The sequence below is a fragment of the Heterodontus francisci genome, chromosome 45, assembly GCF_036365525.1.
Source record: "Heterodontus francisci isolate sHetFra1 chromosome 45, sHetFra1.hap1, whole genome shotgun sequence".
Lineage (NCBI taxonomy): Eukaryota > Metazoa > Chordata > Chondrichthyes > Heterodontiformes > Heterodontidae > Heterodontus > Heterodontus francisci.
Genome location: NC_090415.1, coordinates 18,598,358 through 18,611,049, shown reverse-complemented (window position 1 = coordinate 18,611,049; position 12,692 = coordinate 18,598,358). Strand labels below are relative to the sequence as shown.

General features: G+C 39.6%; 2 non-coding genes across 2 annotated transcripts; both read right to left on the bottom strand.

Moving 5' to 3' along the window:
• Positions 1 to 4,670: 4,670 nt before the first annotated feature.
• On the bottom strand, positions 4,671 to 4,742 carry trnag-ucc (transfer RNA glycine (anticodon UCC)). Its single transcript has one exon. It is a non-coding gene; the product is annotated as a tRNA-Gly (tRNA).
• A 6,213-nt stretch (positions 4,743 to 10,955) lies between these two features.
• Positions 10,956 to 11,027, bottom strand: trnag-ucc (transfer RNA glycine (anticodon UCC)). Its single transcript has one exon. It is a non-coding gene; the product is annotated as a tRNA-Gly (tRNA).
• Positions 11,028 to 12,692: the final 1,665 nt, after the last annotated feature.

The following is a 12,692-nucleotide window of genomic DNA, read 5'->3' as shown; positions in this document are numbered from 1 at the left end:
CAACTATTCTTATGCTATTGAAAAGCTTGGATAGATGGCTCTGGATTGTGTTATCTAAGTAGGTGGTTGTTCTCCTTCCAGCAATGTGGATTGAGGGGAGATCTGATGCAGGTGTAGATAAGTTAGACAAGGATAACCCATTCCCATTAGTTGATGGTACAAGGACTAGGAGACACAGATTGATGGTTTTGGGAAAGAGATGCCGGGAAATGTGAGGAAGCACTTTTTGCTTTACCTGCTACATTGCAACTGCAATGTCTGTCCACAAGTGTGGTGGAAGCAGAGACAATCAATGATTTCAATAGGAAATTGGAGAAACACTTGAAGGAAACAAACTTGCTCCAGGGTGACGCCAATCAAGCGGGAGAATGAATCTGATTGGATGATAAGAATATTTTATCAATTTCAACTCTGTCAAAGCTTTGACATTTTTTTCGTTTGTAAAATACTGCAACATGAAGTAAATCTGCAATTTAAGGTTGCGATGGCCAGGATTCGAACCCAGATCAACTGCTTGAAAGGCAGCTATGCTCACCACTATAGCACCATCGCTTACTGTACTGTGCTGGTCCAGCGTTTTGATTAATAGAATGCTGTACAATGGTTTCAACTTGCACCTGAGCAACACGATTATGTTAACAGAAACACAACACTGTGAGTGCTGGAAATCTGAAATAAAATCAGAAAGTGCTGCAAATATTCTGATCAATGGTCACTCACCTGAAACGTTAACTCTGCTTCTCTCTCCACAGATGCTGCCAGACCTGCTGAGTATTTCCAGCATTTCTTATTATTATTTCAGATTTCCAGCATCTGCAGTATTTTGCTTTTATTTTAGAGTTCAGTAGCGAACTGATCCTTTTTGCTTACTGGGCAGAACTATGCAGTGGAGTGACGCAGAAAACTGTACGAAGAACAATGTTTTTAACGGGCCCACAATTTCGAAGTTTAAGGAGGACAAAATACACAGCAATGTATGCATATAGTAAAGAGCTGTAAGTTTCAGGTATATGTTACCTGAACAGAGGTGAGACAGAGAATACCCAACCCGTCTCACCTTTAGATTCCTGACCAAGATAGACCGACAAGGTACAAACTCAAGTTATGTGACCATGTCAGAGAGTTTATTAGGCTTAACCAAGATGTACAAAGTTAATACTTAACAATGGTAATAGATATTCAGTAACACACAACACCCGTTCTTGTTTCTGTGCTTGCTGCCGCACGGACTTCTCTCCTTCTTCATCCCTTGCTGTGTTTTTTGACTATATTCTATCTTCTCCTTTTAAGTACCAACGATCTTCTGTTGACCCCTCTCTAAGTGTGCTGACGATGTCCTGTAACACCCTTTCTTTTATCCTTCTTGTGGTGCAAGGATGTTACCATATTAGTTTTGAATTGTTCCAAGTGTCCTAATTGGTCCAGGTTGACATCATTGTTTGACACTAGTTAGTTAATGGTTGAATCTACACACAGTACAGATGTTTCCCGACTCTTTCTATTTTAGCAAGGATCCTAAAGGTTACATTCTTGCTGATCCCAGACATTTTTTTCTTTAATTCTGCCTTTATCTCATCTCTCTCCATGCAAGGAGTGCTGGTGACTCTCCCATTGTTCTCACAAAAAGGTTTAAACAAAGTGTAGCCTTGAAAACACATTTCATAATAAAGCAAGCAACAGATCAAACAGACTTCAATATATTGATGTACAAAGCATATCATTAATCCTATTATTTTAGCTGTCCTTATTTGTCACAAAAGTAAAATATGTCACGGTCCATCGCGCCCACTTTGTGGATTCTCCTCCAGCTACATGACTTGCCTTTTTTTTTCCTATGGCTACGTGCATCTTCCACACTGACACATCTCTCAACATGACATTTTAACATAGTTCAGAGAAGATGACCGTCATGCTTCACAATCCAACCTTAACATTGCAGTTCTTGCATAAATGTAAGCCATGAAAATACTCTAAACTTTATACAGCTGTGAGCAGTGTTCAGGTGATACAGAAAATCTGGTGCGTTGGGCAGAGACAATCAGTTAATCTATCAAAGTCTCTTGAAGTTATGCTCCTATCTATACTACTTACAACACAACTATTCTTATGCTATTGAAAAGCTTGGATAGATGGCTCTGGATTGTGTTATCTAAGTTAGTGGTTGTTCTCCTTACAGCAATGTGGATTGAGGGGAGATCTGATGCAGGTGTAGGTAAGTTAGACAAGGATAACCCGTTCCCATTAGTTGATGGTACAAGGACTAGGAGACACAGATTGATGGTTTTGGGAAAGAGATGCCGGGAAATGTGAGGAAGCACTTTTTGCTTTACCTGCTACATTGCAACTGCAATGTCTGTCCACAAGTGTGGTGGAAGCAGAGACAATCAATGATTTCAATAGGAAATTGGAGAAACACTTGAAGGAAACAAACTTGCTCCAGGGTGACGCCAATCAAGCGGGAGAATGAATCTGATTGGATGATAAGAATATTTTATCAATTTCAACTCTGTCAAAGCTTTGACATTTTTTTCGTTTGTAAAATACTGCAACATGAAGTAAATCTGCAATTTAAGGTTGCGATGGCCAGGATTCGAACCCAGATCAACTGCTTGAAAAGCAGCTATGCTCACCACTATAGCACCATCGCTTACTGTACTGTGCTGGTCCAGCGTTTTGATTAATAGAATGCTGTACAATGGTTTCAACTTGCACCTGAGCAACACGATTATGTTAACAGAAACACAACACTGTGAGTGCTGGAAATCTGAAATAAAATCAGAAAGTGCTGCAAATATTCTGATCAATGGTCACTCACCTGAAACGTTAACTCTGCTTCTCTCTCCACAGATGCTGCCAGACCTGCTGAGTATTTCCAGCATTTCTTATTATTATTTCAGATTTCCAGCATCTGCAGTATTTTGCTTTTATTTTAGAGTTCAGTAGCGAACTGATCCTTTTTGCTTACTGGGCAGAACTATGCAGTGGAGTGACGCAGAAAACTGTACGAAGAACAATGTTTTTAACGGGCCCACAATTTCGAAGTTTAAGGAGGACAAAATACACAGCAATGTATGCATATAGTAAAGAGCTGTAAGTTTCAGGTATATGTTACCTGAACAGAGGTGAGACAGAGAATACCCAACCCGTCTCACCTTTAGATTCCTGACCAAGATAGACCGACAAGGTACAAACTCAAGTTATGTGACCATGTCAGAGAGTTTATTAGGCTTAACCAAGATGTACAAAGTTAATACTTAACAATGGTAATAGATATTCAGTAACACACAACACCCGTTCTTGTTTCTGTGCTTGCTGCCGCACGGACTTCTCTCCTTCTTCATCCCTTGCTGTGTTTTTTGACTATATTCTATCTTCTCCTTTTAAGTACCAACGATCTTCTGTTGACCCCTCTCTAAGTGTGCTGACGATGTCCTGTAACACCCTTTCTTTTATCCTTCTTGTGGTGCAAGGATGTTACCATATTAGTTTTGAATTGTTCCAAGTGTCCTAATTGGTCCAGGTTGACATCATTGTTTGACACTAGTTAGTTAATGGTTGAATCTACACACAGTACAGATGTTTCCCGACTCTTTCTATTTTAGCAAGGATCCTAAAGGTTACATTCTTGCTGATCCCAGACATTTTTTTCTTTAATTCTGCCTTTATCTCATCTCTCTCCATGCAAGGAGTGCTGGTGACTCTCCCATTGTTCTCACAAAAAGGTTTAAACAAAGTGTAGCCTTGAAAACACATTTCATAATAAAGCAAGCAACAGATCAAACAGACTTCAATATATTGATGTACAAAGCATATCATTAATCCTATTATTTTAGCTGTCCTTATTTGTCACAAACGTAAAATATGTCACGGTCCATCGCGCCCACTTTGTGGATTCTCCTCCAGCTACATGACTTGCCTTTTTTTTTCCTATGGCGACGTGCATCTTCCACACTGACACATCTCTCAACATGACATTTTAACATAGTTCAGAGAAGATGACCGTCATGCTTCACAATCCAACCTTAACATTGCAGTTCTTGCATAAATGTAAGCCATGAAAATACTCTAAACTTTATACAGCTGTGAGCAGTATTCAGGTGATACAGAAAATCTGGTGCGTTGGGCAGAGACAATCAGTTAATCTATCAAAGTCTCTTGAAGCTATGCTCCTATCTATACTACTTACAACACAACTATTCTTATGCTATTGAAAAGCTTGGATAGATGGCTCTGGATTGTGTTATCTAAGTAGGTGGTTGTTCTCCTTCCAGCAATGTGGATTGAGGGGAGATCTGATGCAGGTGTAGGTAAGTTAGACAAGGATAACCCGTTCCCATTAGTTGATGGTACAAGGACTAGGAGACACAGATTGATGGTTTTGGGAAAGAGATGCCGGGAAATGTGAGGAAGCACTTTTTGCTTTACCTGCTACATTGCAACTGCAATGTCTGTCCACAAGTGTGGTGGAAGAAGAGACAATCAATGATTTCAATAGGAAATTGGAGAAACCCTTGAAGGAAACAAACTTGCTCCAGGGTGACGCCAATCAAGCGGGAGAATGAATCTGATTGGATGATAAGAATATTTTATCAACTTCAATTCTGTCAAAGCTTTGACATTTTTTTCGTTTGTAAAATACTGCAACATGAAGTAAACCTTGAATTTAAGTTTGCGATGGCCGGGAATCGAACCCAGGTCAACTGCTTGGAAGGCAGCTATGCTCACCACTATACCACCATCGCTTACTGTACAGTGCTGGTCCAGCGTTTTGATTAATAGAATGCTGTACAATGGTTTCAACTTGCACCTGAGCAACACGATTATGTTCACAGAAACACAATACTGTGAATGCTGGAAATCTGAATTAAAATCAGAAAGTGCTGCAAATATTCTGATCAATGGTCACTCACCTGAAACGTTAACTCTGCTTCTCTCTCCACAGATGCTGCCAGATCTGCTGAGTATTTCCAGCATTTCTTATTATTATTTCAGATTTCCAGCATCTGCAGTATTTTGCTTTTATTTTAGAGTTTAGTAGCGAACTGATCCTTTTTGCTTACTGGGCAGAACTATGCAGTGGAGTGACGCAGAAAACTGTACGAAGAACAATGTTTTTAACGGGGCCACAATTTCGAAGTTTAAGGAGGACAAAATACACAGCAATGCATGCATATAGTAAAGAGCTGTAATTTCAGGTAGATGTTACCTGAACAGAGGTGAGACAGAGAATACCCAACCCGTCTCACCTTTAGATTCCTGACCAAGATAGACCGACAAGGTACAATCTCAAGTTATGTGACCATGTCAGAGAGTTTATTAGGCTTAACCAAGATGTACAAAGTTAATACTTAACAATGGTAATAGATATTCAGTAACACACAACACCCGTTCTTGTTTCTGTGCTTGCTGCCGCACGGACTTCTCTCCTTCTTCATCCCTTGCTGTGTTTTTTTGACTATATTCTATCTTCTCCTTTTAAGTACCAACGATCTTCTGTTGACCCTTCTCTAAGTGTGCTGACGATGTCCTGTAACACCCTTTCTTTTATCCTTCTTGTGGTGCAAGGATGTTACCATATTAGTTTTGAATTGTTCCAAGTGTCCTAATTGGTCTAGGTTGACATCATTGTTTGACACTAGTTAGTTAATGGTTGAATCTACACACAGTACAGATGTTTCCCGATTCTTTCTATTTTAGCAAGGATCCTAAAGGTTACATTCTTGCTGATCCCAGACATTTTTTTCTTTAATTCTGCCCTTATCTCATCTCTCTCCATGCAAGGAGTGCTGGTGACTCTCCCATTGTTCTCACAAAAAGGTTTAAACAAAGTATAGCCTAGAAAACACGTTTCATAATAAAGCAAGCAACAGATCAAACAGACTTCAATATATTGATGTACAAAGCATATCATTAATCCTATTATTTTAGCTGTCCTTATTTGTCACAAACGTAAAATATGTCACGGTCCATCGCGCCCACTTTGTGGATTCTCCTCCAGCTACATGACTTGCCTTTTTTTTTCCTATGGCTACGTGCATCTTCCACACTGACACATCTCTCAACATGACATTTTAACATAGTTCAGAGAAGACGACCGTCATGCTTCACAATCCAACCTTAACATTGCAGTTCTTGCATAAATGTAAGCCATGAAAATACTCTAAACGTTATACAGCTGTGAGCAGTGTTCAGGTGATACAGAAAATCTGGTGCGTTGGGCAGAGACAATCAGTTAATATATCAAAGTCTCTTGAAGTTATGCTCCTATCTATACTACTTACAACACAACTATTCTTATGCTATTGAAAAGCTTGGATAGATGGCTCTGGATTGTGTTATTTGAGTAGGTGGTTGTTCTCCTTCCAGCAATGTGGATTGAGGGGAGATCTGATGCAGGTGTAGGTAAGTTAGACAAGGATAACCCGTTCCCATTAGTTGATGGTACAAGGACTAGGAGACACAGATTGATGGTTTTGGGAAAGAGATGCCGGGAAATGTGAGGAAGCACTTTTTGCTTTACCTGCTGCATTGCAACTGCAATGTCTGTCCACAAGTGTGGTGGAAGCAGAGACAATCAATGATTTCAATAGGAAATTGGAGAAACACTTGAAGGAAACAAACTTGCTCCAGGGTGACGCCAATCAAGTGGGAGAATGAATCTGATTGGATGATAAGAATATTTTATCAATTTCAATTCTGTCAAAGCTTTGACATTTTTTTCGTTTGCAAAATACTGCAACATAAAGGGAAGCTGCAACTTCAGGCTGCGATAGCCTGGAATCGAAATCATGTCAACTGCTTGGAAGGCAGCTATGCTCACCACTATAGCACCATCGCTTACTGCACTGTGCTGGTCCAGCGTTTTGATTAATAGAATGCTGTACAATGGTTTCAACTTGCACCTGAGCAACACGATTATGTTAACAGAAACACAATACTGTGAATGCTGGAAATCTGAAATAAAATCAGAAAGTGCTGCAAATATTCTGATCAATGGTCACTCACCTGAAACGTTAACTCTGCTTCTCTCTCCACAGATGCTGCCAGACCTGCTGAGTATTTCCAGCATTTCTTATTATTATTTCAGATTTCCAGCATCTGCAGTATTTTGCTTTTATTTTAGAGTTCAGTAGCGAACTGATCCTTTTTGCTTACTGGGCAGAACTATGCAGTGGAGTGACGCAGAAAACTGTACGAAGAACAATGTTTTTAACGGGGCCACAATTTCGAAGTTTAAGGAGGACAAAATACACAGCAATGTATGCATATAGTAAAGAGCTGTAAGTTTCAGGTAGATGTTACCTGAACAGAGGTGAGACAGAGAATACCCAACCCGTCTCACCTTTAGATTCCTGACCAAGATAGACCGACAAGGTACAAACTCAAGTTATGTGACCATGTCAGAGAGTTTATTAGGCTTAACCAAGATGTACAAAGTTAATACTTAACAATGGTAATAGATATTCAGTAACACACAACACCCGTTCTTGTTTCTGTGCTTGCTGCCGCACGGACATCTCTCCTTCTTCATCCCTTGCTGTGTTTTTTGACTATATTCTATCTTCTCCTTTTAAGTACCAACGATCTTCTGTTGACCCCTTTCTAAGTGTGCTGACGATGTCCTGCAACACCCTTTCTTTTATCCTTCTTGTGGTGCAAGGATGTTACCATATTAGTTTTGAATTGTTCCAAGTGTCCTAATTGGTCCAGGTTGACATCATTGTTTGACACTAGTTAGTTAATGGTTGAATCTACACACAGTACAGATGTTTCCCGATTCTTTCTATTTTAGCAAGGATCCTAAAGGTTACATTCTTGCTGATCCCAGACATTTTTTTCTTTAATTCTGCCTTTATCTCATCTCTCTCCATGCAAGGAGTGCTGGTGACTCTCCCATTGTTCTCACAAAAAGGTTTAAACAAAGTATAGCCTTGAAAACACATTTCATAATAAAGCAAGCAACAGATCAAACAGACTTCAATATATTGATGTACAAAGCATATCATTAATCCTATTATTTTAGCTGTCCTTATTTGTCACAAACGTAATATATGTCACGGTCCATCGCGCCCACTTTGTGGATTCTCCTCCAGCTACATGACTTGCCTTTTTATTTCCTATGGCTACGTGCATCTTCCACACTGACACATCTCTCAACATGACATTTTAACATAGTTCAGAGAAGACGACCGTCATGCTTCACAATCCAACCTTAACATTGCAGTTCTTGCATAAATGTAAGCCATGAAAATACTCTAAACGTTATACAGCTGTGAGCAGTGTTCAGGTGATACAGAAAATCTGGTGCGTTGGGCAGAGACAATCAGTTAATCTATCAAAGTCTCTTGAAGTTATGCTCCTATCTATACTACTGACAACACAACTATTCTTTTGATATTGAAAAGCTTGGATAGATGGCTCTGGATTGTGTTATTTGAGTAGGTGGTTGTTCTCCTTCCAGCAATGTGGATTGAGGGGAGATCTGATGCAGGTGTAGGTAAGTTAGACAAGGATAACCCGTTCCCATTAGTTGATGGTACAAGGACTAGGAGACACAGATTGATGGTTTTGGGAAAGAGATGCCGGGAAATGTGAGGAAGCACTTTTTGCTTTACCTGCTGCATTGCAACTGCAATGTCTGTCCACAAGTGTGGTGGAAGCAGAGACAATCAATGATTTCAATAGGAAATTGGAGAAACACTTGAAGGAAACAAACTTGCTCCAGGGTGACGCCAATCAAGTGGGAGAATGAATCTGATTGGATGATAAGAATATTTTATCAATTTCAATTCTGTCAAAGCTTTGACATTTTTTTCGTTTGCAAAATACTGCAACATAAAGGGAAGCTGCAACTTCAGGCTGCGATAGCCTGGAATCGAACCCAGGTTAACTGCTTAGAAGGCAGCTATGCTCACCACTATAGCACCATCGCTTACTGTACTGTGCTGGTCCAGCGTTTTGATTAATAGAATGCTGTACAATGGTTTCAACTTGCACCTGAGCAATGCGATTATGAAAACAGAAACACAATACTGTGAATGCTGGAAATCTGAAATAAAATCAGAAAGTGCTGCAAATATTCTGATCAATGGTCACTCACCTGAAACGTTAACTTTGCTTCTCTCTCCACAGATGCTGCCAGACCTGCTGAGTATTTCCAGCATTTCTTATTATTATTTCAGATTTCCAGCATCTGCAGTATTTTGCTTTTATTTTAGAGTTCAGTAGCGAACTGATCCTTTTTGCTTACTGGGCAGAACTATGCAGTGGAGTGACGCAGAAAACTGTACGAAGAACAATGTTTTTAACGGGCCCACAATTTCGAAGTTTAAGGAGGACAAAATACACAGCAATGTATGCATATAGTAAAGAGCTGTAAGTTTCAGGTAGATGTTACCTGAACAGAGGTGAGACAGAGAATACCCAACCCGTCTCACCTTTAGATTCCTGACCAAGATAGACCGACAAGGTACAAACTCAAGTTATGTGACCATGTCAGAGAGTTTATTAGGCTTAACCAAGATGTACAAAGTTAATACTTAACAATGGTAATAGATATTCAGTAACACACAACACCCGTTCTTGTTTCTGTGCTTGCTGCCGCACGGACTTCTCTCCTTCTTCATCCCTTGCTGTGTTTTTTGACTATATTCTATCTTCTCCTTTTAAGTACCAACGATCTTCTGTTGACCCCTCTCTAAGTGTGCTGACGATGTCCTGTAACACCCTTTCTTTTATCCTTCTTGTGGTGCAAGGATGTTACCATATTAGTTTTGAATTGTTCCAAGTGTCCTAATTGTTCCAGGTTGACATCATTGTTTGACACTAGTTAGTTAATGGTTGAATCTACACACAGTACAGATGTTTCCCGATTCTTTCTATTTTAGCAAGGATCCTAAAGGTTACATTCTTGCTGATCCCAGACATTTTTTTCTTTAATTCTGCCTTTATCTCATCTCTCTCCATGCAAGGAGTGCTGGTGACTCTCCCATTGTTCTCACAAAAAGGTTTAAACAAAGTATAGCCTTGAAAACACATTTCATAATAAAGCAAGCAACAGATCAAACAGACTTCAATATATTGATGTACAAAGCATATCATTAATCCTATTATTTTAGCTGTCCTTATTTGTCACAAACGTAAAATATGTCACGGTCCATCGCGCCCACTTTGTGGATTCTCCTCCAGCTACATGACTTGCCTTTTTTTTTCCTTTGGCTACGTGCATCTTCCACACTGACACATCTCTCAACATGACATTTTAACATAGTTCAGAGAAGATGACCGTCATGCTTCACAATCCAACCTTAACATTGCAGTTCTTGCATAAATGTAAGCCATGAAAATACTCTAAACTTTATACAGCTGTGAGCAGTGTTCAGGTGATACAGAAAATCTGGTGCGTTGGGCAGAGACAATCAGTTAATCTATCAAAGTCTCTTGAAGCTATGCTCCTATCTATACTACTTACAACACAACTATTCTTATGCTATTGAAAAGCTTGGATAGATGGCTCTGGATTGTGTTATCTAAGTATGTGGTTGTTCTCCTTCCAGCAATGTGGATTGAGGGGAGATCTGATGCAGGTGTAGGTAAGTTAGACAAGGATAACCCGTTCCCATTAGTTGATGGTACAAGGACTAGGAGACACAGATTGATGGTTTTGGGAAAGAGATGCCGGGAAATGTGAGGAAGCACTTTTTGCTTTACCTGCTACATTGCAACTGCAATGTCTGTCCACAAGTGTGGTGGAAGCAGAGACAATCAATGATTTCAATAGGAAATTGGAGAAACCCTTGAAGGAAACAAACTTGCTCCAGGGTGACGCCAATCAAGCGGGAGAATGAATCTGATTGGAATATAAGAATATTTTATCAACTTCAATTCTGTCAAAGCTTTGACATTTTTTTCGTTTGTAAAATACTGCAACACGAAGTAAACCTTCAATTTAAGTTTGCGATGGTCGGGAATCGAACCCAGGTCAACTGCTTGGAAGGCAGCTACGCTCACCACTATACCACCATCGCTTACTATACTGTGTTGGTCCAGCGTTTTGATTAATAGAATGCTGTACAATGGTTTCAACTTGCACCTGAGCAACACGATTATGTTAACAGAAACACAATACTGTGAATGCTGGAAATCTGAATTAAAATCAGAAAGTGCTGCAAATATTCTGATCAATGGTCACTCACCTGAAACGTTAACTCTGCTTCTCTCTCCACAGATGCTGCCAGACCTGCTGAGTATTACCAGCATTTCTTATTATTTCAGATTTCCAGCATCTGCAGTATTTTGCTTTTATTTTAGAGTTTAGTCGCAAACTGATCCTTTTTGCTTACTGGGCAGAAGTATGCAGTGGAGTGACACAGAAAACTGTACGAAGAACAATGTTTTTAACGGGCCCACAATTTCGAAGTTTAAGGAGGACAAAATACACAGCAATGTATGCATATAGTAAAGAGCTGTAAGTTTCAGGTAGATGTTACCTGAACAGAGGTGAGACAGAGAATACCCAACCCGTCTCACCTTTAGATTCCTGACCAAGATAGACCGACAAGGTACAAACTCAAGTTATGTGACCATGTCAGAGAGTTTATTAGGATTAACCAAGATGTACAAAGTTAATACTTAACAATGGTAATAGATATTCAGTAACACACAACACCCGTTCTTGTTTCTGTGCTTGCTGCCGCACGGACTTCTCTCCTTCTTCATCCCTTGCTGTGTTTTTTTGACTATATTCTATCTTCTCCTTTTAAGTACCAACGATCTTCTGTTGACCCCTCTCTAAGTGTGCTGACGATGTCCTGTAACACCCTTTCTTTTATCCTTCTTGTGGTGCAAGGATGTTACCATATTAGTTTTGAATTGTTCCAAGTGTCCTAATTGGTCTAGGTTGACATCATTGTTTGACACTAGTTAGTTAATGGTTGAATCTACACACAGTACAGATGTTTCCCGATTCTTTCTATTTTAGCAAGGATCCTAAAGGTTACATTCTTGCTGATCCCAGACATTTTTTTCTTTAATTCTGCCTTTATCTCATCTCTCTCCATGCAAGGAGTGCTGGTGACTCTCCCATTGTTCTCACAAAAAGGTTTAAACAAAGTATAGCCTAGAAAACACATTTCATAATAAAGCAAGCAACAGATCAAACAGACTTCAATATATTGATGTACAAAGCATATCATTAATCCTATTATTTTAGCTGTCCTTATTTGTCACAAACGTAAAATATGTCACGGTCCATCGCGCCCACTTTGTGGATTCTCCTCCAGCTACATGACTTGCCTTTTTTTCCCTATGGCTTCGTGCATCTTCCACACTGACACATCTCTCAACATGACATTTTAACATAGTTCAGAGAAGATGACCGTCATGCTTCACAATCCAACCTTAACATTGCAGTTCTTGCATAAATGTAAGCCATGAAAATACTCTAAACTTTATACAGCTGTGAGCAGTGTTCAGGTGATACAGAAAATCTGGTGCGTTGGGCAGAGACAATCAGTTAATCTATCAAAGTCTCTTGAAGCTATGCTCCTATCTATACTACTTACAACACAACTATTCTTATGCTATTGAAAAGCTTGGATAGATGGCTCTGGATTGTGTTATCTAAGTAGGTGGTTGTTCTCCTTCCAGCAATGTGGATTGAGGGGAGATCTGATGCAGGTGCAGGTAAGTTA